The following is a 24226-nucleotide window of genomic DNA, read 5'->3' as shown; positions in this document are numbered from 1 at the left end:
ACTTCCTTCATGTTTGTGGATTAGACTGCCTAAGATTAGAAGTTAGGATAATATATGTTACACTGTTAACTTTTAGCAAACTTTACTTTTGTTGAAAACCTTGTAAGTTTGGGATTTCAATTATCTTTTGCTGTTAATAAGACCTTGTTTAGTTCAAATTAACTTAAAATTGGTATAGATGGGGCCGGGCACAGCGGCTCACGCCTGTAATCCCAGCACTTTGGGAGGCTGAGGCAGGCAGATCACAAGGTCAGGAGATCAAGACCATGCTGGCTAACACGGTGAAACCCCGTCTCCACTAAAAATACAAGAAATTAGCCGGGCGTGGTGGCGGGTGCCTGTAGTCCCAGCTACTTGGGAGGCTGAGGCAGGAGAATGGCGTGAACCCAGGAGGCGGAGCTTGCAGTGAGCCGAGATCATGCCACTGCACTCCAGCCTGGGCGACAGAGCAAGCCTCCATCTTAAAAAAAAAAAAAAAAAAATTGGTGTAGATAATTCCTTCCTGTTTTCCCTTCTCTTTCTCTCTCTTTTCCTTCTCTCTTTTTTCTCTCCTCTCTGTTCCCCTCTCGCTCTGCTGGTCTTTCCTTGCCTCTGCCAGCTGCTTATGCTGCTGTTCTCCCCTATCCTTCCTCTTCCCCTAGGGAAGGGACTGGTGGGAGTAGAGCTACTCTTATCTTCCCCTAAGAAGAAAGGCGGGGTTTGTGTGAGGTTCAACCCCTCAAACCAGGGATGTGTCACCTTGCCTGTCCTGGAAGGCTCAACCCCTCAAACCAAGGTGTGTCTTGCCTGTCCTGAAAGGCACAACCCCTCAAACCAGGGGGTGTCTTGCCGTGCTTGTTCTGGGAGGTTGACCTGTTTCCCTGCTTTCCCTCTCTGAAGGTCCTTTGCACACTTCCCACTCGTGCTGTCCTCTCTGGCTGTTCCCCTAAAGGAGAATTAGGCCCCTCTTAGTGTTGGCATGCTGGTATAAATCCCACGGCAGGAGCCGCCCTAAGCCATATGAGGTAGCTATGGAACCTTGGAGAGGACCCACTCTCCATCCAGCAGTAGGACTTGTCACCATCCACACAAACAACACCGCAGGCAGGGTTGTTGGTCACTCACGTGCACACACACACATTTAGCCCTCCAGAATTTGACCACCAAGGAAGTACTTTACCGGCTACCACAGCTTCTGCTTCCTTGGTCTATGCACAGAGTCATCACTGCAGCATGTGAGGATCCTTTAAGCTAGGTTGTGTTGGGAGAAAAGCTGAGTGTTGGGAGAGAAGCTGAGGCAGGGCCTGGAACATGTCCCGGGTCCACGGTAAAACCCCTGGGGGCCTTTGGAATGTGTCCAGACTTGCTGGCTCCTTGCTTCTAGCTCTCCTATTATCTCAAGTAGCCATACGTTTCAAAGAAAATGCTAAACCATCACAGCTGTAGTTCATTCACTTGATACATCTTCCTTTCAACCCCCACATCCTCACCACCTGTTTCTTTGTTTGATCACCAGTCAATAGCGTGGGCTCCCAGAGCTCGGGACCTTCGCAGCCTCCATACTAGCGTTGGCTCCCTGGTCCCACTTTCTCAAGTCTTAACTTGTGTTTTCTCATTCCTTTGACTCTGCTGGACTTCGTAGCCCCCACGGCCTGGTGTTGGGTCTGATCACCCAACATTCCTGGTGCCCAACGTGGGGTGACGAAGACCCTGGTGAAGGAACCTAGAGCATGTGAAAGTGGAGGATGCATCGTCAGAGGACACCCGAGGATGATTGAAAGAAGCTTGGCGGAAAACCAGGGTAACAATGGGACAGAGTGAAAGCAAACATTCTGCTTATTTGAATTTCTTAAGGCATTTATTATGAAGAGGGGGAGTGAAAGTGAGTACTCAGAATTTGTTACCACTCTTTAGTACAGTGGAGCAGTTTCGCCCATGGTTTCCAGAACAAGTGACTATGGAATTGGATGAATGGGAGAGAATTGGAAGAGATTTTAAAAAGGCGGATAAAGATGGAACAGAAATTCCAGTTTCCATTTGGTCAATGTGGGTGCTAATAAAAGCAGCTCTTGAGCCATTTCAAACAGATGATGCGGCCGATTCAGATGAGGAAGAGGAGGACAGGTGTAAAAAACCACAGATTCTGAGTGTAAGGAACAGCTAGGAGGAGATTAAAGAAAGGAAAACTATAAAAAAGGTATGTTTTACTAGCCGGTCGACTCCACCTGCTGAATTAAGTGAATGACCACCTCCTCCCTCTCCCCTTAATGGGTGAGAAAATGAATTAGCTGAAAAACTTTCTGCTCCTGTAGTTGCAACATTAAAACCTGGAGCAGTTGATGGTGCTATAGGAAATTCTATTCAAAAAGCTAGAGCTGAGGGAGACCTCGAAGCATGGCAATTTCCAGTTACTATAACCCAGCAAGGAGGACAGAATATAGCTAATTGGGCCACTTTTCTTTTTAAGTTATTAAAAGAATTTAAGCAAACCATTAGTCAATATGGACCAAACTCTCCTTTTGTGCAAACTTTGTTGAAAAATGTGGCTCTGATAATAGGTTAATACCATATGATTGGGATGCTTTGACAAAATCTGTTCTCACTCCATCTCAGTATTTACAGTTTAAAACCTGATGGGCTGATGAAGCTCAAACTCAGGCAAGGGAAAACACACAAGCGCTTGTTTCCTTTGAACAATGAATGAGAGTTGGCCTTAACTGGGGTCTATTAGAGAATCAAGCAGTAACGGAGGATGTTGCCATTTTTCAGCTGCGCCCTGTGTGCTTACGGGCTTGGGAAAGGATAAATGTTACAGGGGAAAAATATCCTTCTTTCAGTTCTGTCCAACAAGGACCTAAAGAACCATATATTGATTTTATTGCTGAGCTCCAAGAGGCTGTGTATAAAGCCATAACTGATAAAACAGCTCAGGATGTTGTAATACACCTTCTTGCATACGATAATGCTAATGCAGAGTGTCAAACTGCTATTAGACCCCTGAGAGGGAAGGCTCATTTAGCTGAATATATTAAGGCTTGCAATGGCATTGGAGGTAACTTACATAAGGCTACTCTTTTAGCTCAGGCTATGGCTGGATTGAAAGTAGGACAGTAGCCCCCACGGCCTGGTGTTGGGACTAGGTATTACATTCGAATACCCTGGAATATAAGGGGAAGTTGCATGCTGCCTCCTGGGGTTTATCCCAGGTAGCTCTAGCTTTCTTGCTGCCCACAGAGGCCTGGAGCAGGAGAGTTGCTAAGATGCCACGGAGTGCCCATTTGGTCACTGGCAGTCTGGGCAGGTTGCCCCTTTCTGGGTTTGTGGTGACGGAGAGGAGGCCAAAAGGCACAGACGGAGTCCCCGGGTGGCTGCAGGCAGCTCCAGCCCAGTCCTGAGGATCCTCCTCACCATGGTCACCTGCCTTAGTAACTCTGCCCAAGAAGTGGCCTGCTGCTTGCTGTGCTGCTGCTTTTCCTACTTCTGCCCTTCCCTGCCATCCCTCACAAGTCTCAGTTGACAAGCAATTCCTCGTCTTCCCTGGCCCCCTAGGGAAAGGGCTAAGAAACAGTCCGTGTACACCGCGACCTTACTAGCCTAAGGTGGGCGAAGGAGTGTGGAGCTGCCTAGAGTACAGAGCCCTTGGGGAGGAGCCCGCTAATAAGGGATGCTCTCCCATAGCCACATTTAAATGCTAACTAGACTGAGGTGGACGAGCTCTGCCAGCTGCTGTCATCTTCAGAAGATACATGCAGCAGTACGGAATGTTTGTTTTGCTTTTTTGTAAAATGTTTAAAAGCACTGTGGCTAAGAAAATTCAGGCTGGGCGCGGTGGCTCATGCCTGTAATCCCAGCACTTTGGGAGGCCGAGGCAGGCGGATCACGAGGTCAGGAGATCGACACCATCCTGGCTAACATGGTGAAACCCCGTCTCTACTAAAAATACAAAAAATTAGCCAGGCATTGGGGCAGGCGCCTGTAGCCCCAGCTACTCGGGAGACTGAGGCAGAAGAATGTCATGAACCCGGGAGGCAGAGCTTGCAGTGAGCCGAGATCGCACCACTGCACTCCAGCCTGGGCTACGGGGCGAAACTCTGTCAAAAAAAAAGAAAAAAGAAAACTTCAAAGCAGACCCTGTGCTGCTTGTCTGCTCTCCCCTGAGCCTCTCTGCTTGAGGGTGGTAAAAATAATAAAAAGCCCAGTATATTTTCAGTACCTTACCTAACAGGGTTGGCTGCAGGCATAGGTGGCCTAGAAGATAAGGGGAGTGGTTTTCCCCCAGCCTGTTACCTTCCTGCCTCCAGCCTCCACGCTTACACACACACTTTACCACCTGGTCCTTCTCTGGCCTCTTAGTGCCACTTGTAGTCTTCTTTCCTTCCTCTCAGGGTAAGGGCAGCAACTAGTGGCAGGCCATTAAAAAGAGAAGCTGCCTAAGGATCTCAGAACAAATAAAAAGAAAACAGTCACAGCCCTACTTTCCCAAGCTCACTTCTAAGATATTCCAGCTAAAGGCTGATGCAGGAAAATGGCTAACACCAAAGGACATTTTTTAGAGTTTTTCTTTTTTTCCCCTTTTTTTTTAACACACTTAAGCTAACTCAGTGCAGGTTTATTATCCCGGTGACTTGCAGTCACATTCTAATGACTTTCAAGGGCCAAAATATAGTAAAAATTATTTAAAATATCCTTCCCTTCCATGCCTGAGTTGAACAGGTAGGCTTTATCTTTTGCCATTTCTGTATTTTATATGTTATGTATCTGTCTCATAATCCCTCTAAACATGTACAAAAGACTACAGATTTAATAGCTTCTTTCTCATAAAGGGATGCCAACGTTGCATCTAGCTGTCAGGATATGACCCTGCTACTCTTTTCCTACCTTTAAGCAAGGAACAATTTCATACTCTCTTAGCTTGTGATCTTGATTGGCAAGTAGCAATGGCTGACTTTATTGGTAATATCAGCTTTCATTTACCAGCCTCTAAGCTCCTGAACTTCTTACAAACTGTGCCTGTTAAATTTGCATCTATTGGCCGGGCGCGGTGGCTCAAGCCTGTAATCCCAGCACTTTGGGAGGCCGAGGCGGGCGGATGACAAGGTCAGGAGATCGAGACCACAGTGAAACCCCGTCTCTACTAAAAATACAAAAAAAAAATTAGCCGGGTGCGGTGGCGGGCGCCTGTAGTCCTAGCTACTCAGGAGGCTGAGGCAGGAGAATGGCGTGAACCCAGGAGGCGGAGCTTGCAGTGAGCCGAGATCGCGCCACTGCACTCCAGCCTGGGCAACAGTGTGAGACTCCGTCTCAAAAAAAAAAAAAAAAAAAAATTTGCATCTATTGTTGTCTCTGAGCCTTTACTTCATGCCACCACTGTCTTTACAGATGGTTCAAAAAAAAAAAAACTGAAAAAGCAACTATATAGTGTGGCAAGATGCCATGCAGAACTGGCAGCACAAATTCCAAGAGCATTTTAAAATCTACGCAACAGGCAGAATTACGTGCACTGATATTGGCCTTACAAATTTTCCTCACCAAAACATAAATATAATTAGTAATTCCACTTATGCGGTGGATAGTATTACTCATTTAGATCTTGCACATGTGAAGGGCATTACAAATGAACTCCTACTAGCTTTGTTTCTTGTGGCACAAGAGCTCCTCTGTATCCGCTGTCGTCACCCTCTTTAGATCACATATATTCAGCTCTCATTCTGGGCTACCTGGTCCCTTATCAGAAAAGAATGCTCGAGCTGATGCTCTAGTATGACCATAGATGTGGTTTGCAGATTCTCCTGCTTTTCTTTTTTTTTTTTTTTTTTTTTTTTTTTTTTTTTTTTTTTTGTTGAGACGGAGTCTTGCTCTGTCGCCCGGGCTGGAGTGCAGTGGCCGGATCTCAGCTCGCTGCAAGCTCCGCCTCCCGGGTTTACGCCATTCTCCTGCCTCAGCCTCCCGTGTAGCTGGGACTACAGGCGCCCGCCACCTCGCCCGGCTAATTTTTTGTATTTTTAGTAGAGACGGGGTTTCACCGTGTTAGCCAGGATGGTCTCGATCTCCTGACCTCGTGATCCGCCCGTCTCGGCCTCCCAAAGTGCTAGGATTACAGGCTTGAGCCACCGCGCCCGACCTGATTCTCCTGCTTTTCTGCAAGCTCAAGCTGATTATGCTTTTTTTCATCAGAACGCTCGCAGTCTTAAACAACAGTTTCATTTGACACTTACTCAAGCTCACATGATTAATAAAACTTGTCCTGATTGCCAACCGCATTCTCTTTCCCCGTTTTCCTTAGGCCTTGGTGCCAACCCATGAAGGCTAGTGCCTAACGCTATTTGGCAAATTGATGTTACTCCGTATACGCCCTTTGGATGTTTCAAATCTCTCCACATTACGGCACAGGCCTGATACATGCTATCCTCCCAACCGGAGAAAAAACTAAAGATGCAATTGCTCTTTTGTTTAAATCTATTATGACTTTAAGCTTTCCACACACTATAAAAACTGATAATGGACCTTGCTATCTTAGTGTTCTATTTGCATATGCATTACAACTTTGACACATACAACACAAAACTAATATTCCTTACAACTCGACCAGTCAGGCCATTGTTAAACAAGCTCATCAAACTCTTAACATATATCTTATTAAACAAAAACGGGAGAATATGGGGCTCTTCTCAAGAATAGGCCGGGTTGTTGGAGAACGAACAATGACGTTGATGACTCAGAAAGCACCTGACATTACCTGGGGACAGCTAAAGAAACTGGATCACCGGGTGCGGTGGCTCACGCCTGTAATCCCAGCACTTTGGGAGGCCAAGGCAGGCGGCTCACAAAATCAAGAGATCGAGACCATCCTGGCCAACGTGGTGAAACCCTGTCTCTACTAAAAATACAAAAAAAATATTAACCGGGCGTGGTGGCATGCACCTGTAATCCTAGCTACTCAGGAGGCTGAGGCAGGAGAATCTCTTGAACCCGGGAGAAAGAGGTTGCAGTGAGCTGAGATTGCATCACTGCATTCCAGCCTGGTGACAAAGCAAGACTCTGTCAAAAAAAAAAAAAAAAAAAAAAGAAATTGGATCAGCAAGTACCTCTCTGGCATGCAGCCGTGGAAGCCCCTGCAACTGCGAAGAATTGGTCTCTTATGTGTCCGACGGTAACTGGGGAAACTTCTGAGAAAGTAAGACAGACATGGATGTTGGGGTGGCTGGTAATTCTTGTCCTTTGCCAAGTGGGATAAGCTTAAGAACATGTTTATTGGAGTCATGTTCTAAATCCCCCTGTTTTTAATGTTATTACATGGTGGGATGCTGACCTGCCTTTGTCATCTAATGATACTTCTTGGACAGAAGGTCGATGGATGCCCCTGTCTTACCCTTAACTGAAAATTTGGGATGGGGCCGGGCGCGGTGGCTCAAGCCTGTAATCCCAGCACTTTGGGAGGCCGAGGCGGGCGGATCACAAGGTCAGGAGATCGAGACCACAGTGAAACCCCGTCTCTACTAAAAAAAATACAAAAAATTAGCCGGGCGCGGTGGCGGGCGCCTGTAGTCCCAGCTACTCAGGAGGCTGAGGCAGGAGAATGGCGTGAACCCGGGAGGCGGAGCTTGCAGTGAGCCAAGATCGCGCCACTGCACTCCAGCCTGGGCAACAGCGTGAGACTCCGTCTCAAAAAAAAAAAAAAAAAAAAGAAAATTTGGGATGGATTAAACTTAATGACTTCTTGATTTTATTGTCTAGTAATCCCTCTCTTTGTTTTTTGCACAATAGCACATAAGTGTGTTACTCTCATTCCTCAGGAGTATCTTTACTATCAGCCCAAAAGGGATACTAAGCTTGCAAACTTGACCTTTATTTCTGCTGTTACCACTAATCTTACTGAGGTGTCTAATGAAGCTACACAACTGCCTAATCTTCCTATATGCTATCCAAGTAGGGACTGGCAATATAAGTCTGAGGCCGTCCAGTGGTCGCTGTGCAGACAACCTGCACCGAGTCAAGGGCCTGTTTGATAATGGCACCTTACTTGATTGGGGTCCCCATGGTAATCTTATGTCTGCAAATCAAACTATTGGATTTGGAAGTCCCTCCAATAATTCTATTACCTAGTCAGAGTATGGGCTTTCAGGACCAAAAAAAATTTTTTTTTTTTTGAGATGGAGTCTCGCTGTGTCGCCCAGGCTGGAGTGCAGTGGCACGATCTCGGCTCACTGCAACCTCTGCTGCCCGGTTTCACGCCGTTCTCCTGCCTCAGCCTCCTGAGTAACTGGGACTACAGGTGCCCGCCACCACGCCCAGCTAAATTTTCGTATTTTTAGTAGAGACGGGGTTTCACTGTGTTAGCAGGATGGTCTCGATCTCCTGACCTCAGGATCAATATTACAACTGAAAAGGAAACAAGCTTTAAGCCCTGCTCATATCCAAATTTAGAGATTAGGACTTCCTTTTTTTGAACGGGTTTTTTCACATGGTGAGTATATTACTAGTGGTGGCAACTATACCCTCTCCTGGCCTAATAATGTTACTGACACAGTCTTAATTTGTACTACACACCCTTACATACTCTTGTTTGGGCAAGGTGTTCCTAACATAGAGCAGAATCAATCCTTTCATAGTATCATAGTATTAAAGTCTCTTCCAGTAATTGGTATGCTACATGCTTGTCTCATGAAAATGTTACCCAGTTGAATATAACCTATGTCATGATCTTAAAATGGCGTGCAGAATTGTGGTTGCCTGTAAATTTAACCCAGAGCTGGGAGGGAGATTCCACCCTGCAGCTATTTAGAAAAGCATTGTGTCTGCCGGGCGCGGTGGCTCACGCCTGTAATCCCAGCACTTTGGGAGGCAGAGGCGAGAGGATCACGGGGTCAGGAGATCAAGACAATCCTGGCTAACACGGTGAAACCCCGTCTCTACTAAAAATACAAAAAATAAAATAAGCTGGGAGTGGTGGCAGGCGCCTGTAGTCCCAGCTACTAGGGAGGCTGAGGCAGGAGAATGGCGTGAACCCGGAAGGCGGAGCTTGCAGTGAACCGAGATTGCGCCACTGCACTCCAGCCTGGGTGATAGAGCAAGACTCCATCTCAAAAACAAACAAAACAAAACAAAACAAAAAAAGCATTGTCTCATACTTGGAAAAAAAAATATTTCTGGCCACTTTAATTGCCTTTTTAGGCTCAGCTATCATTATATTAGCAACTGCCGCTACTACAGCTGTTTCTCTGACAATCTATTTACACAGCCTCAGTGGTAAGTCAACATGGTATATAATGTAACCCATGAACTTCAAGAACAGGTAAATATTGATAAAACTATTCTGTCTCGCCTGAAGGCTCTTGAAACTGCTGTGAAATAGCTGGGGAATCAGCAGCAGGCATTCATTACCCGTCAAAATTTACATTGTGATTGGAAATATAATATCTGTGTCACACCGCTGCCATATAGTACCTCCCAATATGCTTGGGAGAGAGTAAAAACACCTCTACGAGGGGCTTATCACAACCATTTGTCTTCTCAGATTTCCACTCTTGAGTGTAAATTAAAGAAATAACTTGAAGAATAGTCACAGTAACTACTAACAAGTACCGTTCAGCAATTACAAGAAGGTTTTCAATGGTTAAACCCTAACACTTGGTAGTGTGGGTTAAACATATGCATTTAGGTGATGGCTGTTGTACTTATTCTTTCTGTATCTGTTTGCTAGGCATCTGCAGATGACTCTGTACTGCCACCCAACACATCTATGACCAGGGAAGAATGATAGAAGCTTACCTTGCATTGGATGACCCGCAGGCTTTGTTTAAAAAGGGGGAGATGTGGGGGGTGGTGCGCACGGCAACATATTCAAGCTTACGTACATGGCATTTGAGGTCGGGGCATGGAAAATACTGAGGCACTGTGTGTATGTTATTTGTGTGTGAGAATGAAACTCCTTGACCCTGAAAACAGGACAGAGAGTGGAGTGTGTGGTGTGATAAGGAACGCTGAAAATAGCCTCCTGAGAATGCAGTCTGAGTGCTTTTTACAGGGCCACAGGTGTCTCACAACCCGACCTCAAAAAAGCCATCTAGTGGATGTGGTTTAACAAGCCCTTGCCATAAATACTTGGCAGACAGATGTGGGGGCAGACTCTCTTAGAAGAACTGCCCCCCCGGCCCCAGTCAGCTGGAATTGCCGAAGAACTCATTATTGGCGTTCACTGCAAGCTCTAAGCTCTGCATTCAGCCCATGAGTTGGAGGCTGTAGTGCTCAATGACTGCACCTGTGAATAGTCCTGGCATTGCAGCCTGGGTAACACAGGGGAGCTCCATCTCTAAAACTACTGGGGTGGGACTGGAGAAAGCAGCTATCTGATGCAATTTACAGGTCCACAGGCTCCATGTACTACCACAGAAGTAAAATGATGACAGATTAGAGTAAGTGATATGAAGGAAATAGTGTGATAGACAGAGATAGAGAGTGGGGAGAGATTTAGTTACTTGATAGAGTGGCCTGGAAAGAGCTCCCCAAGGAGGCGACCTGAAGTAGAAGAATGCTCCAGCACTTCAGGCAGAGAGAACACTGGTCCGAAAGTCCCGAGGTGGGAAAGACCGCGGCATGTTCTCGGACAAGGGCTTGCTTTCTTCTTTTTTCTTTTTATTTATTTATTTTTTTGAGACGGAGTTTCGCACTTGTTGCCAAGGCTGGAATGCAATGGCGCGATCTTGGCTCACCGCAACCTCCGCCTCCCAGGTTCAACCAATTCTCCTGCCTTAGTCTTCCGAGTAGCTGGGATTACTGGCATGCACCACCACACTTGGTTAATTTTGTAATTTTAGTAGAGACCGGGTTTCTCCATGTTGGTTAGGCTGGTCTTGAACTCCCAACCTCAGGTGATCTGCCCACCTCAGCCTCTCAAAGTGCTGGGATTACAGGCTGAGCCACCACGCCTGGCCTCTTTCTTTTTATAAAACCATAATTCATGGGGTAAAATAACACATTATACTCTGCAATCCAGAACACACATCTAAAACAAAAAGTTTATAAGATAGTCCTTCTACATAAAATACTAAAATGCATTCATATTTTATTTTCTTTCTTCTTTTTTTGTGGGGGGTGGCCAGGGTCTTGCTGTGTTGTCCAGACTGGAGTGCAGTAGTGCCATCATAACTCACTGCAACCTTGAACTCTTGGCCTCAAGCAGTCCTTTTACGTCAGCCTCCCAAAGTAGAGATTGCAGGTGTGAGCCACCGCACCTGGCATAGGTGTACAGTTCTGTGTGCTTTGATAAGTGTACAGAATTATGTGCATCATCATCATCAAGATATAGAGCATTTCTAATTCCCTAAAAGTTCCCTCTGGCTCCTTTGTAGTCAATCTCTCCCCTAACTGGCAGCTCCTACAAGCAATGACCTAATCTCCTTTATCTTTATTTATGTATTTATTTATTTATTTATTTATTTATTTATTGAGATGGAATCTCGCTCTGTTGCCCAGGCTGGAGTGCAGTGGTGTGATCTTGGCTCACTGCAAACTCTGCCGTCTGGGTTCAAGCAATTGTCCTGCCTCAGCCTCCCGAGTAGCTGGGACTACAAGTGCATGCCACTACACCCGGCTGATTTTTGTATTTTTAGTAGAGACGGGGTTTCACCATATTGGCCAGGCTGGTCTTGAACTCACGACCTTGTGATTCACCTGCCTCGGCCTCCCAAAGTGCTGAGATTACAGGCGTGAGCCACCACGCCCGGCCACCAGTTTTTTAATATAGTTTTTCTCTTAATGTGTCTGTCTAGCAGTTTATTGATTTTTTTTTTTTTTTTTTTTTTTTTTTTTGAGACGGAGTCTCGCTCTGTCGCCCAGGCTGGAGTGCTATGGCTGGATCTCAGCTCACTGCAAGCTCCGCCTCCCGGGTTCCCGCCATTCTCCTGCCTCAGCCTCCCGAGTAGCTGGGACTACAGGTGCCCGCCACCTCGCCCGGCTAGTTTTTTGTATTTTTTAGTAGAGACGGGGTTTCACCGTGTTAGCCAGGATGGTCTCGATCTCCTGACCTCGTGATCCGCCCGTCTCGGCCTCCCAAAGTGCTGGGATTACAGGCTTGAGCCACTGCGCCCGGCAGTTTATTGATTTTTAATGATCTTTTCAAAGAACCAGGTTTTGGTTTCACTGACCCTCCCCTTTCCCCTTCCCCTTCGCTTTCTCCTTCCCCTTCCCGCAGTGTCGTGATCTCAGTTTACCGCAACCTCCGCTTCCCAGGTTGCAGCAATTGTCCTGCCTCAGCCTCCAGGTAGCTGGGATTACAGGAACCCGCCATCGCACCTGACTAATTTTTGTATTTTTAGTAAAGACAGGGTTTCACCACTTTGGTCAGGCTGGCCTCGAACTCCTGACTTCGTGATCCACCTGCCTTGGCCTCTCAAAGTTTTGGGATTACAGGTGTGAACCACTGTGCCTGGTCTCTCTATTGTTTTTCTGTTCTCCATTTCATTTCTACTTTATTTCCTTCCTTATTTGCTTTGGATTTAATTTCCTCTTCTTTTTTCTGGTTTCTTTAAGTGGAATATTTAATTACTGATTTGAAACTTTCCTTGTTTTCTAATTTAATGTTTAAATTTTCATTTAGGCCGGGCGCGGTGGCTCAAGCCTGTAATCCCAGCACTTTGGGAGGCCGAGACGGGCGGATCACGAGGTCAGGAGATCGAGACCATCCTGGTGAAACCTAACATGGTGAAACCCTGTTTCTACTAAAAAATACAAAAAACTAGCCGGGCGCGGTGGCGGGCGCCTGTAATCCCAGCTACTCAGGAGGCTGAGGCAGGAGAATGGCCTAAACCCGGGAGGCGGAGCTTGCAGTGAGCTGAGATCCGGCCACTGCACTCCAGCCTGGGCGACAGAGCGAGACTCCGTCTCAAAAAAAAAAAAAAAAAAAAAAAAAAAAATTTTCATTTAAACACCACTTTGGCTGTGTCCCATACATTTTTATATGTTGTGTTTTTATTTTTATTCAATTCAAACTATTTGTTCATTTCCCTTGTGACTTCCTCTTTGACCCTGCGTTATTTAGAAGAGTGCTGTTTACAAATATTTGGGGGATTTTCTAGGTATCTTTCTGTTATTCATTTCTAATTTAATCCAGTGTGGTCAGAGAACATACCTTTTATGATTTCAATTGTTTTAAACGCGTTGAGGCTTGCTGTGTGGATCAGAATATCATTTATCCTCATGAATGCTCCATGTACTCTTGAAAATGCTGTGTGTTCTGTTGTTAGATTAAATGACCTATAAATGTCAATTAGCTCAAATTTGTTGATAATATGTCCGGGTCTTCCATATACTGAACTGATTTTCTGTCTACTGGTTTGTTTGTATTTTGTTTTTTTTGAGATGGAGTCTCACCCTGTCGCCCAGGCTGGAGTGCAATGGCTCCATCTCAGCTCACTGCAACCTCCGCCTTGCGGATTCAAATGATTCTCCTGCCTCAGCCTCCTGAGTACCTGGGATTATAGGCGCCCGCCACCATGCCCAGCTAATTTTCGTATTTTTAGTAGAGACAGAGTTTCACTATGTTGGCCAGGCTGGTCTCGAACTCCTGACCTTGTGATCCACCTGCCTTGGCCTCCCAAAGTGTTGGGATTACAGGTGTGAGCCACCGTACCTCCTGGGTTCAAGCAATTCTCCTGCCTCAACCTCCCAAGTAGCTGGGACTACAGACATGCACCACCACGACTGGCTAATTTTTGTATTTTTAGTTGATGCAAGGTTTTACCATGTTGGCCAGGCTGATCTTGAACTCTTGATCTCAGGTGATCTACCCGCCTCAGACTCCCAAAGTGTAATTTTTGTTTTTTGTAGAGACGGGGTTTCACCATGTTGGCCAGGCTGGTCTTGAACTCCTGGCCTCAGGTGATCTGCCCACCTCCGGCGTGAGCCATTGCACCAGACCACGAATTTTTAAATTCTGTTTTTCTCTCATTTTTCATCTCTTTTCACTCCACTTTCTGGGAGATTTCATGAACTTCATCTTCCAAATTTTCTGGGATACTTTTCATTTTTGCCACCATATTTTTCTAATTTTCTCCCTTCCTTCCTTCCTTCCTTCCTTCCCTCCCTCCCTCCCTCCCTCCCTCCCTCCGCCCGCCCTCCCTCCCTCCCTCCCTTCCTTCCTTCCTTCCTTCCTTCCTTCCTTCCTTCCTTCCTTCCTTCCTTCCTTTTCTTTTCTTTTTTTTTGACAGAGTCTTACTCTGTCACCCAGGCTGGAGTCTTGGCTCACTGCAACCTCTGCTTCCCGGGTTCAAGCGATTCTACCGCTTCAGCCTCCCGAGTAGCTGGGACTACAGGCGTGTGCTGCCACACCTGGCTAATCTTCGTATTTTTAGTACAGATGGTTTCACTATGTTGGCCAGGCTGGTCTCAAACTCCTGACTTTGTGATCCGCCCGCCTTGGCCTCCCAAAGTGCTGGGATTACAGGTGTGAGCCACTGCACCAACCTCCCCGCCCTTCCCCTCCTCTTCCCTCCCTCCCCTCCCTTCTCCTCTCCTCTCCTCTTTTTCTTTTTTTGGACAGTCTCGCTCTGTTGCTGAGGCTGGAGTTCAGTAACACGATCTTGGCTCACTGCAACCTCCGCCTCCTGGGTTCAAGGGATTCTAGTGCCTCAGACTCCTGAGTAGCTGGGATTACAAGTGCATGCCACCACAACCGGCTAATTTTTGTATTTTTAGCAGAGACAATGTTTCACCATGTTGGCCAGGCTGGTCTCGAACTCTTGACCTCGTGATCCACCTGCCTCCACCTCCCAAAATGCTAGGATTACAGGCATGAGCCACCGTGCCCAGCTCATATTTTTCTAGTTATCAAGAGCTCTGTTTTGCTGGGCATGGTGGCTCACGCCTATAATCTCAGCACTTTGGGAGGTCGAGGCGGGCAGATGATGAGGTCAGGAGTTTGAGACCAGCCTGGCCAATATGGTGAAACCCTGTCTCTACTAAAAATACAAAAAATTAGCCGGGCATCATGATGCATGTCTGTAATCCCAGCTACTCGGGAGGCTCAGGCAGGAGAATTGCTTGAACCCAGCAGGCGGAAGTTGCAGTGAGCCAAGATCACGCCACTGCACTCCAGCTTGTGCGATACAGCGAGCCTCCATTTCAAAAAAAAAGAGCTCTGTTTTATCTCTAGATTTTTTTTTTTTTTTTTTTTTTTTTTTTTTGAGACGGAGTCTCGCTCTGTCACCCAGGCTGGAGTGCGGTGGCCGGATCTCTGCTCACTGCAAGCTCCGCCTCCCGGGTTTACGCCATTCTCCTGCCTCAGCCTCCCGAGTAGCTGGGACTACAGGCGCTCGCCACCTCGCCCGGCTAGTTTTTTGTATGTTTAGTAGAGACGGGGTTTCACCGTGTTAGCCAGGATGGTCTCGATCTCCTGACCTCGTGATCCGCCCGTCTCGGCCTCCCAAAGTGCTGGGATTACAGGCTTGAGCCACCGCGCCCGGCCTAGATTTTTTTTATAGTATTTTTTTCCTGATTTCATGGTTATAATTTCCTTTCTTAACTCTCTTAAAGATATAGATAATAGATTTTGGTAAGTTTTCTTCCTTTTGTTTAGTCTCTATTTTCTCCAAGTTATTATTTTATTTTTGTTTTGCTTAATCTCCATATTTCAAGTTAGAGGTCTTTCTGTCATTTCTGGTAATCTTCCTCTGCATATATTTTTTAAAAAGCTTACATCACTAAAAAGCTGATGAGCAGGGCTGGGCGTGGTGCTCAAGCCTGTAATCCCAGTACTTTGGGAGGCCGAGGTGGGTGGATCACTTCAGGTCAAGAATTTGCGATCAGCCGGTCCAAGATGGTGAAACCCTGTCTCTACTAAAAATACAAAAATTAGCTGGGCGTGGTGGCATGCACCTGTAATTCCAGCTACTCGGGAGGCTGAGGCAGGGAATTACTTGAACCCGGGAAGCGGAGCTTGCAGTGAGCCGAGATCCTGCAACTGCACTCCAGCCTGGGCGACAGAGCAAGACTCCATCTCGAAAATAAATAAATAGATAAAGACATAAATAAATAAAATAAAAATCCAAAAATTGGCCAGATGTGGTAGCTGGTGCCTGTAATCCCAGCTACTCTGGAGGCTGAGGCAGGAGAATGGCTTGAACCTGGGGGGCAGAGGTTGCAGTGAGCTGAGATCATGCCACTGCATTCCAGCCCAGCTGACAGAGCAAGACTCCGTCTCAAAAAATAAATAAATAATAAAATAAAATAGAAAGCTGATGAGTAGCTTTGTTCATCTTGCATGGGACTTGGTGACTTTAATGTGATTTTCTTAGCTTGGGTTCCCCCCAAGAGACCCTAAGACATGGATTTGAGTAGAGTGCTCAGTGGAAACACAGGTGGGGAGTAGGAATGTGAGACAGGGAAGCTAAGGCAGCCATGATGCTAACTATGACTGAGAGTGACTGAGGCTTAATCCTGCAGAGGACATTTGGGAAGAATGCAAAACGTACACTTCAGAGTTATTGCACGCAAGGGCAAGGGAGCTGGGGTATTTATAAATCAAATTCTGACAGTTGTTGGATGAGAGCTGCTCCCGGGGTCATTCATTCCCTACTACTTCTGCCTGCCTTGTTCCTGGGCAGAGTAACCTTCCCTGGCTTTGAAGAGACACTTCAAGCAACATGCCACAGTCACTGGCAGTCGGAAGTCAGCAGAAGTACATTAAAGTGGGACTGCCCACGGGGTATGGATGGGTCAGTGACATGCATTACAGTGACCTAGCTGGGCTGTTACTTGGGAATTCCCATCAGTATTTTTAGGTCTTTTTTTCTTTTTTGTCCCTGTCAAGTGTCCTGGACAATCTCTTGTCTGGTGGGTTTCTGTCTGGATGAGAGACCCAGACGTGTGACCTAGTTGAGCAGTTCCAGCCACCCCCTAGCCATTCGAACTCTCCAACCTGAGGCTCTAGGCGTGTAAGTTAAGAAGCCGTCATGGGCCTTGCATCCCCAGCAGACATCACATGGATCAGAGGCAAGCTGTGCCCTTGTGGAATTCTGACCCTGCATTTTGCGAAATATACAGTGGTTGCTGTTTTAAGAAACAGTTCTGGGGCAGTTTGTTACACAGCAATAGATAACCCAAGTAAACCAGAAAAGAAACTGAGTTACTGATGTTTGAGGTTTTTCCTCTACACATCAGGAAGACCTGGCAACATTTAGACTTGAACAGAGAGAGTAGCTAAAAGTATATGTTAGTCTGGAAGAAAATATGCATTTTAGAATTTTAAAAATCTTTAGAAAGTATTAACTTTAGACTTTTTTTTCTTTACCCATAGTTCCATTCTTTATTTTATTTTTTATTTTTTTGAGACGGAGTCTTGCTATGTGGTCCAGGCTGGAGTGCAGTAGTGCGATCTTGGCTCTCTGCAATCTCCGGCTCCCGGGTTCAAGAGATTCTTCTGCCTCAGCCTCCCGAGTAGCTGGGACTACAGGTGCCCACCATCAAACCCAGCTGATTTTTGTATTTTTAGTACAGACAGGGTTTCACCATGTTAGCCAAGCTGGTCTCGAACTCTTTTTTTTTTTTTTTTTTTTGGTTTGTTTGTTTGTTTGAGACAGAGTCTCGCTCTTGCCCAGGCTGGAGTGCAGTGGCGCAATCTCGGCTCACTGCAAGCTCCACCTCCCGGGTTCATGCCATTCTCCTGCCTCAGCCTCCCGAGTAGCTGGCAGTACAGGCACTCGCCACCATGCCCAGCTAATTTTTTTTTCTTTGTATTTTTAGTAGAGACAGGGTTTCACCGTGTTAGCCAGGATGGTCTCGATATCCTGACTTTGTGGTCTGCCCACCTCGGCCTCCCAATGTGCTGGGATTACAGGCGTGAGCCACCGCGCCCGGCCTTGAACTCTTGACCACAGGTGATCCACCCGCCTCAGCCTCCCAAAGTGCTGGAATTACAGGTGTGAACCACTGCACCTGGCCCATAGTTCTGTTCTTTAAAAGCCCAAGTTTATTTATTTACTTATAAATCACAAACCATGATGCCATAAAAGCCCAAGTCTAAAGACAAGAGTGGAAATGCCCTCAACAGTACCTCCAGATCGGGTGGCTTTTTTATCCATCTCAGAGGCTCAAGCAATCTGCCCACCTCAGCCTCCCAAAGTGCTGGGATTACAAGCATAAGGCACTGCACCTGGCCAGTAAACTCATTTTATGTATGTGTGTGTGTGTGTGTATGTATGTATGTATGTATTTTCTTGAGGCAGAGTCTCACTCTGTTGCCCAGGCTGGAGTGCAGTGGCATGACCTCGGCTCACTGCAACTTCCACCTCCTGTGTTCAAGCGATTCCCATGCCTCAGCCTCCCAAGTAACTGGGATTACAGGCATGCGCCACTGCTCCCAGACCAAACTGAGGGTTGGGCTGCTATTTCTTTTGGCCCAATAACAAGATGTAGATGAACTGGGGAGGAAGAGAGTTTTTATTTCTGTAACCAGTGACGAAGAGAAGGCCTGGAAATTACGCCAGACCAACTCAAAATTACAAAGTTTTTCAGAGCTTATATACCTTCTAAGCTATATGTCTACATGTAAGTTTGCATTCATCTAAAGACATGTGATTAATTTCTTTTACTAAGGTCCAAGTCCTGAAGACCTTCCTCTGGAGCCTCAGTGAATTTACTTAATCTAAAGGGGTCCAGGTGCTGGGGTGATTACCCTTATCTTGTCTCCTGCTAAATCATGGAGGTTTGAGGAGTTCCTTCAGACCCCAATAAACTTGTTTGTGGAGGCCTGGGGAGCTTCCTCAGACCCCCCAGTAAAACTTGTTTAATCCTGAATGGGTCCCATTAAGAATTCCTTCATTATTTTGTCATGCTTTAAGGTCCAGGAAAGGCCTAGGCAAAACTCCTGATGGGCTTTTGTTACATCCCAGCCTTTGTACAAGGGCACTGGCTTTTAATGTTTAACTTAACCACGCAGTCAGTACTGAAACAGTTGTTACTGAGACCTGGCCTGCCACACCACTGTGCCCAGTGTAGGGTCCAGCCCTACGGGGCTTAGCGGGTGTGCTCCCCATGTGCGGAGATGAGAGGTTGTAATAAATAAAGACACAAGACAAACATAAAGAGAAAGCAGCTGGGCCCGGGGGACCACTACCACCAAGACGCGGAGACCAGTAGTGGCCCCGAAAGGCTGGGCTCGCTGATATTTATTGCATACCAGACAAGGGGGCAAGGTAAGGAGGGTGAATCTTCTAAGTGATTGACAAGGTGAAGCAAGTCATGTGATTACAGGATAGGAGGCCCTTCCGTTTTAGCTAGCGGAAGCAGAGAGGGAAGGCAGCATATGTCAGCGTTTTCTTCTCTGCACTTATAAGAAAGATTAAAGACTTTAAGACTTTCACTATTCCTTCTACTGCTATCTACTACGATCTTCAAAGAGGAACCAGGAGTACGGGAGGAGCACGAAAGTGGACAAGGAGTGTGACCACTGAAGCACAGCACCACAGGGAGGGGTTTAGGCCTCTGGATGACTGCGGGCAGACCTGGATAATATCCAGCCTTCCACAAGAAGCTGGTGGAGCAGAGTGTTCCCTGACTCCTCCAAGGAAAGGAGACTCCCTTTCGCAGTCTGCTAGGTAACAGGTACTTTCCCAGACACTGGCATTACTGCTTGACCAAGTAGCCCTCAAGTGGCCCTTATGTGGGCGTGACAGAAGTCTCACCTCTTGCCTTCAAGGTCACTTCTCACAATGTCCCTTCAGTACCTGACCCTATACCCGCCAGTTATTCCTAGGTTATATTAGTAATGCAACAAAGAGTAATATTAAAAGCTAATGATTAATAATGTTTATAATAATGATTACTAATTGTCCATGATCATCTCTATATCTAATTTGTCTTATGACTATTCTTATTCTAACTATTTTCTTTATTATACTGAAACAGTTTGTGCCTTCAGTCTCTTGCCTCGGCACCTAGGTAATCCTTCGCCCACAGCCCAGCTAATTTTTGTATTGGTAGTAGAGACAGGGTTTTACCACGTTGGCTAGGGTGATCTCAAACTCCTGGCCTCAAGTGATCTGCCTGCCTTGGCCTCCCAAAGTGCTGGGATTACAGACATGAGCCACTGCACCCGGCCTTATTCTTGTTTTAAAAGTAGTGGCCAGACGGCCGAGCATGGTGGCTCACACCTGTAATCCCGGCACTTTGGGAGGCCGAGGTGGGTGGATCACAAGGTCAGGAGATCGAGACCATCCTGGCTAACACAGTGAAACCCCGTCTCTACTAAAAAAACAAAAAATTAGCAGGGCATGGTGGCGGGCGCCTGTAGTCCCAGCTACTCAGGAGGCTGAGGCAGGAGAATGGCGTGAACCTGGGAGGCAGAGCTTGCAGTGAGCCGAGATCGCGCCACTGCACTCCAGTCTGGGTGACAGAGCAAGACTCCGTCTCAAAAAATAAATAAAAATTAAAAAATAATAAAAGTAGGGGCCGGACTCAGTGGCTCACATCTGTAATCTCAGCACTTTGGGAGGCCGAGGCAGGAGGATGGCTTGAGCCCAGGAGTTCCAGACCAGCTTAAGCAACACGGCTAAACCCCGTATCTAAAACATACAAAAAAATTTAGCTGGGAGTGGTGGCATGCACCTATAGTTCCAGCTACTCTGGAGGTCAAGATGGGAGCCCAGGGAGGTTGAGGCTGCAGTGAGCCGAGATCGTGCCACTACACCCCAGCCTGGGCCACAGAGTGAGACCCTGTCTCAAAAAAATAAAATAAAATAAAATAAAAACTCCTACAAGGAAGAAAGTAGTCATCTTTATAGAGTCCTCTCCGTGTAGTGCTAGCACAATCTCTCAAGAGGCACCCAGTGTAGAGAAACGACGGTGAAGTTAGCAGCACCGAGGAGCAGGGTTTGAATCCCAGCTCTTTCATGTTTTAAATGTTGGGCTTTGGGGAAGTTATTCTACCTCTTTCAGCCTGTGCACCCTGTCTCATCATTAAAAAATGAGAATGGGCCGGGCGCGGTGGCTCAAGCCTGTAATCCCAGCACTTTGGGAGGCTGAGACGGGCGGATCACGAGGTCAGGAGATCGAGACCATCCTGGCGAACACGGTGAAACCCCGTCTCTACTAAAAAAAAAAAAATACAAAAAACTAGCCAGGCGAGGTGGCGGGCGCCTGTAGTCCCAGCTACACAGGAGGCTGAGGCAGGAGAATGGCGTAAACCCGGGAGGCGGAGCTTGCAGTGAGCTGAGATCCGGCCACTGCGCTCCAGCCTGGGCGACAGAGCGAGACTCCCTCTCAAAAAAAAAAAAAAAAAAAATGAGAATGAGGCCAAGTGCAGTGGCTCATGCCTGTAATCCCAACACTGGGAAGCAGAGGCAAGAGAATTGCCCGAGGCTGGGAGTTTGAGACCAGCCTGGGCAACATAATGAGATCCCAATCTCTACAAAAAAATTTAAAAATTATCTGGGCATGGTGGCACACACCTGCGGTCCCAGCTACTCAGGAGGCTGAGGTGGGAGGATCACTGGAGCCCAGGAATTTGAGTCTGCAGTGATTGTTCCACTGCACTCTAGCCTGGGTGACAAAATGAGACCCTGTCTCAAAAAAAAAAAAAAAAAAAAAAGTGAAAATGATAATACCTACTATGAAGGATTGCTTTGAGAAGAAATGAGATAATGTACACAAAGGTACATCACATATCACTTAGCATATGGCTGAGACTTCAAAAACTCCTGGCTTCGTTTTCCTGCATTAGGAGTTTATTGCTGTCAAAGTGATGGTCCCAAGAAGTCGAAGGAGGAGCCAGAGCACCGGACAGCTCAGCAGCAGTTTGTTTGGGCCGCCAAATGCCCCTCTTCCCTCCATATTGCCACTGACTTAGATCCTGGAGAGGTAAGGTTTTAAAAATATCAACCTATTATCTTATGTGTTTGGTAATCCTTGTAACCTGGTTCCCTATCTCAATGAAAAAAACCAAGGGTTCTGGCTTTATTACCTAAAGAAAGGAATGACAGTATAATACCAGTTATAAATGGGTCAAATTTTTGGCTTTGGAGTTTCAAAGACTCATGGCGTTTAAAAAAAAAAAAAGAAAGAAAGAAAAAATGGACCAGGCGCAGTGGCTCACGCCTGTAATCCCAGCACTTGGGGAGGCTGACGTGAGTGGATCAGTTGCAGTCAGGAGTTCAAGACCAGCCTGACCAACATGGTGAAACCCCGTCTCTACTAAAAATACAAAAATTAGCCAGGTGTTGTGGTGCGTGCCTGGAATCCCAGCTACTCGGGAGGCTGAGGCATGAGAATCCCTTGAACTTGGGAGGTAGAGATTGCAGTGAGCTCACTGCACTTCAGCCTGGGCAACAGAGCAAGATTCTGTCTCCAAAAAAAAAAAAAAAAAAGAAAGAAAATGGAGAGTTCCTTTTCTCAACACTCTCATTAATACATGCATGCACACACACTCTTGCATGTAGCCACAAATTCTCACATGTGCATGCACACACTCAAAGGACTAGATAAAGATTCTCCAGACTTTGCAGTAGGGAAGTCAGGTGGAAGCAGGGAGCTGGAATGGATAATGTATGAAGAAACTATTAATGTGTTTTTTCCTTTTATCCTGTTCTCTTTTGCCTTCAGCAAGTAAATGACCTCTTTCTTATTTGGTTGTGGCATCAATCTGCTTGTGAGGAGATTAAGATTGTTTCAGAAGAAATATAAAGAGAAGGAAAGGATAATATGCATTTGTTGAAATTCAAAATAGGATTTTGCGGCAAGACAATGGACTTGAAAACTGTACTATGAGAAAGAAATTGTTTTCTGCATTCATTTAGCTCCTATTTAACATAATCAAGAGCCAGATCTAGAATCAAGTTTCTACCAAAGGAGGAGATAATTTAATCTCTCATCTTTGATTTCTTGTATGTCCATAATGAGGATAATAACACCTACCTCAACAGATTGTTTCCAAAGGCAACCCTTGTCTTTTGAAGTGGTAATTAGAGCCAGGAAGCCAAAGATAAGATATGAAAAGAATAAAAGAAAAGCCTACCACTTCTCATCTTGGGGTTTGAACAAGAGGCAGGCAGGGAGGTGAGAGTCAAGGAGATGACTTGGACTTGGGGGAATGGCTTCAGAAACATCCAGACAACAGAAGAGATCACTGAAGCTGCTACAAAATTTTGCCCATTGTAGATAAGTGGGCAAATCAGGATGCACTGGCAGGGAGACAGGGTCTGTTTTGTGTTACCAGCTCTTTGCCAGTGATGGGTATTGAATTGAGAGCCATGGGCCTGCCATGAGGCGTGGAGTGGGAAGAGGGTGACCTGGCAGCAGAGGCATGTGGTTTGCATAACTTGGTTAGGAGCTGAATGGGAGACATGGTGGAGATTCAGGGGGCCCACTGGGCTACCAAGAGCCACAGGGAGGTTGAGTCAGCCAGGAAGCACCAATGAGATCGGATCCAGCTAAGAGATCCATGAGAAACTCTAAATGTTGACTTTAGCCAAAGGCCAGCAGGATGAATGTGACCAAGTACATACTGACTCATAAACTGGAGGAGCTGGAGGACACACTGAGAACCCAAGGACCCTAGCTCTCCTCCTGTACCTGTCCCCAGGAGATTGCTTAAGCCACTCTATTTATTTTCATACTCATGGGTTTGTGAGTTGTCTATGGTTTGTCTAATCCAGGCTGGGCTTGACAGGGCTTGGTAGGACTCCTTTAGTCCTGGTCCAGTGTCTATTCTGGGTCACAGCTGAAGGGGCAATGGATATCTGGAGTTTGCCTTTCTCTTGTCAGATCCCAGGAGTGCAAGAGGCCAAGCCAAACTACAAAAGCACATTTAAAGCATCTGCTTGCATCCTGTCCTCTGACATTCTGTTGGCACAAGCAAGTCACACAGCAAAAGGGATGGATGTACAATTAAATAATAAGGAAAAAGCAAAGAATTGGGAATAACAGTCCAAACCACCACAGGGCCCCACCTACCTCCAAGAAGTAATACCCTCAGATTGATCTGGGAAATCCAAGAGCAGATGATGTTTCCCATGTGCCAAGAATATCAGTGGAGCGTCACACAGAGGGCCCAAAAGCCAGCACACCAAGGATGATGGAGCAGGATGAAGAGACCCTGGGTCCTAGATAATATAGTTAAGGGGCTTTGCTGGCTGCTGACCTCCAGACATTTTTGTAATATGAAACAATTAAATGTCTTTATTAGCTGACATTATTAGCTGAGTTTTCTGTTGCTTTCATCTGAATGCATCCTAACTGTTGCAGGACTCTTTATTTTTAT

General features: G+C 46.3%; 1 long non-coding RNA gene across 4 annotated transcripts; it reads left to right on the top strand.

The window, feature by feature from the left end:
• Positions 1-1493: 1493 nt before the first annotated feature.
• Positions 1494-24155, top strand: LOC123572918 (uncharacterized). Of its 4 annotated transcripts, none has more exons than XR_006697519.2 (3): positions 1494-1780; positions 21692-21828; positions 23731-24155. It is a non-coding gene; the product is annotated as an uncharacterized lncRNA (long non-coding RNA). The 4 variants fall into 4 exon arrangements; XR_012433904.1 differs by lacking the exon at positions 1494-1780 and adding an exon at positions 19241-19568; XR_006697518.2 differs by lacking the exon at positions 1494-1780 and adding an exon at positions 19241-19575.
• Positions 24156-24226: the final 71 nt, after the last annotated feature.

Source organism: Macaca fascicularis, chromosome 4 (assembly GCF_037993035.2).
Source record: "Macaca fascicularis isolate 582-1 chromosome 4, T2T-MFA8v1.1".
Classification (NCBI taxonomy): Eukaryota; Metazoa; Chordata; class Mammalia; order Primates; family Cercopithecidae; genus Macaca; species Macaca fascicularis.
This window is presented reverse-complemented; position numbering and strand designations above follow the sequence as displayed.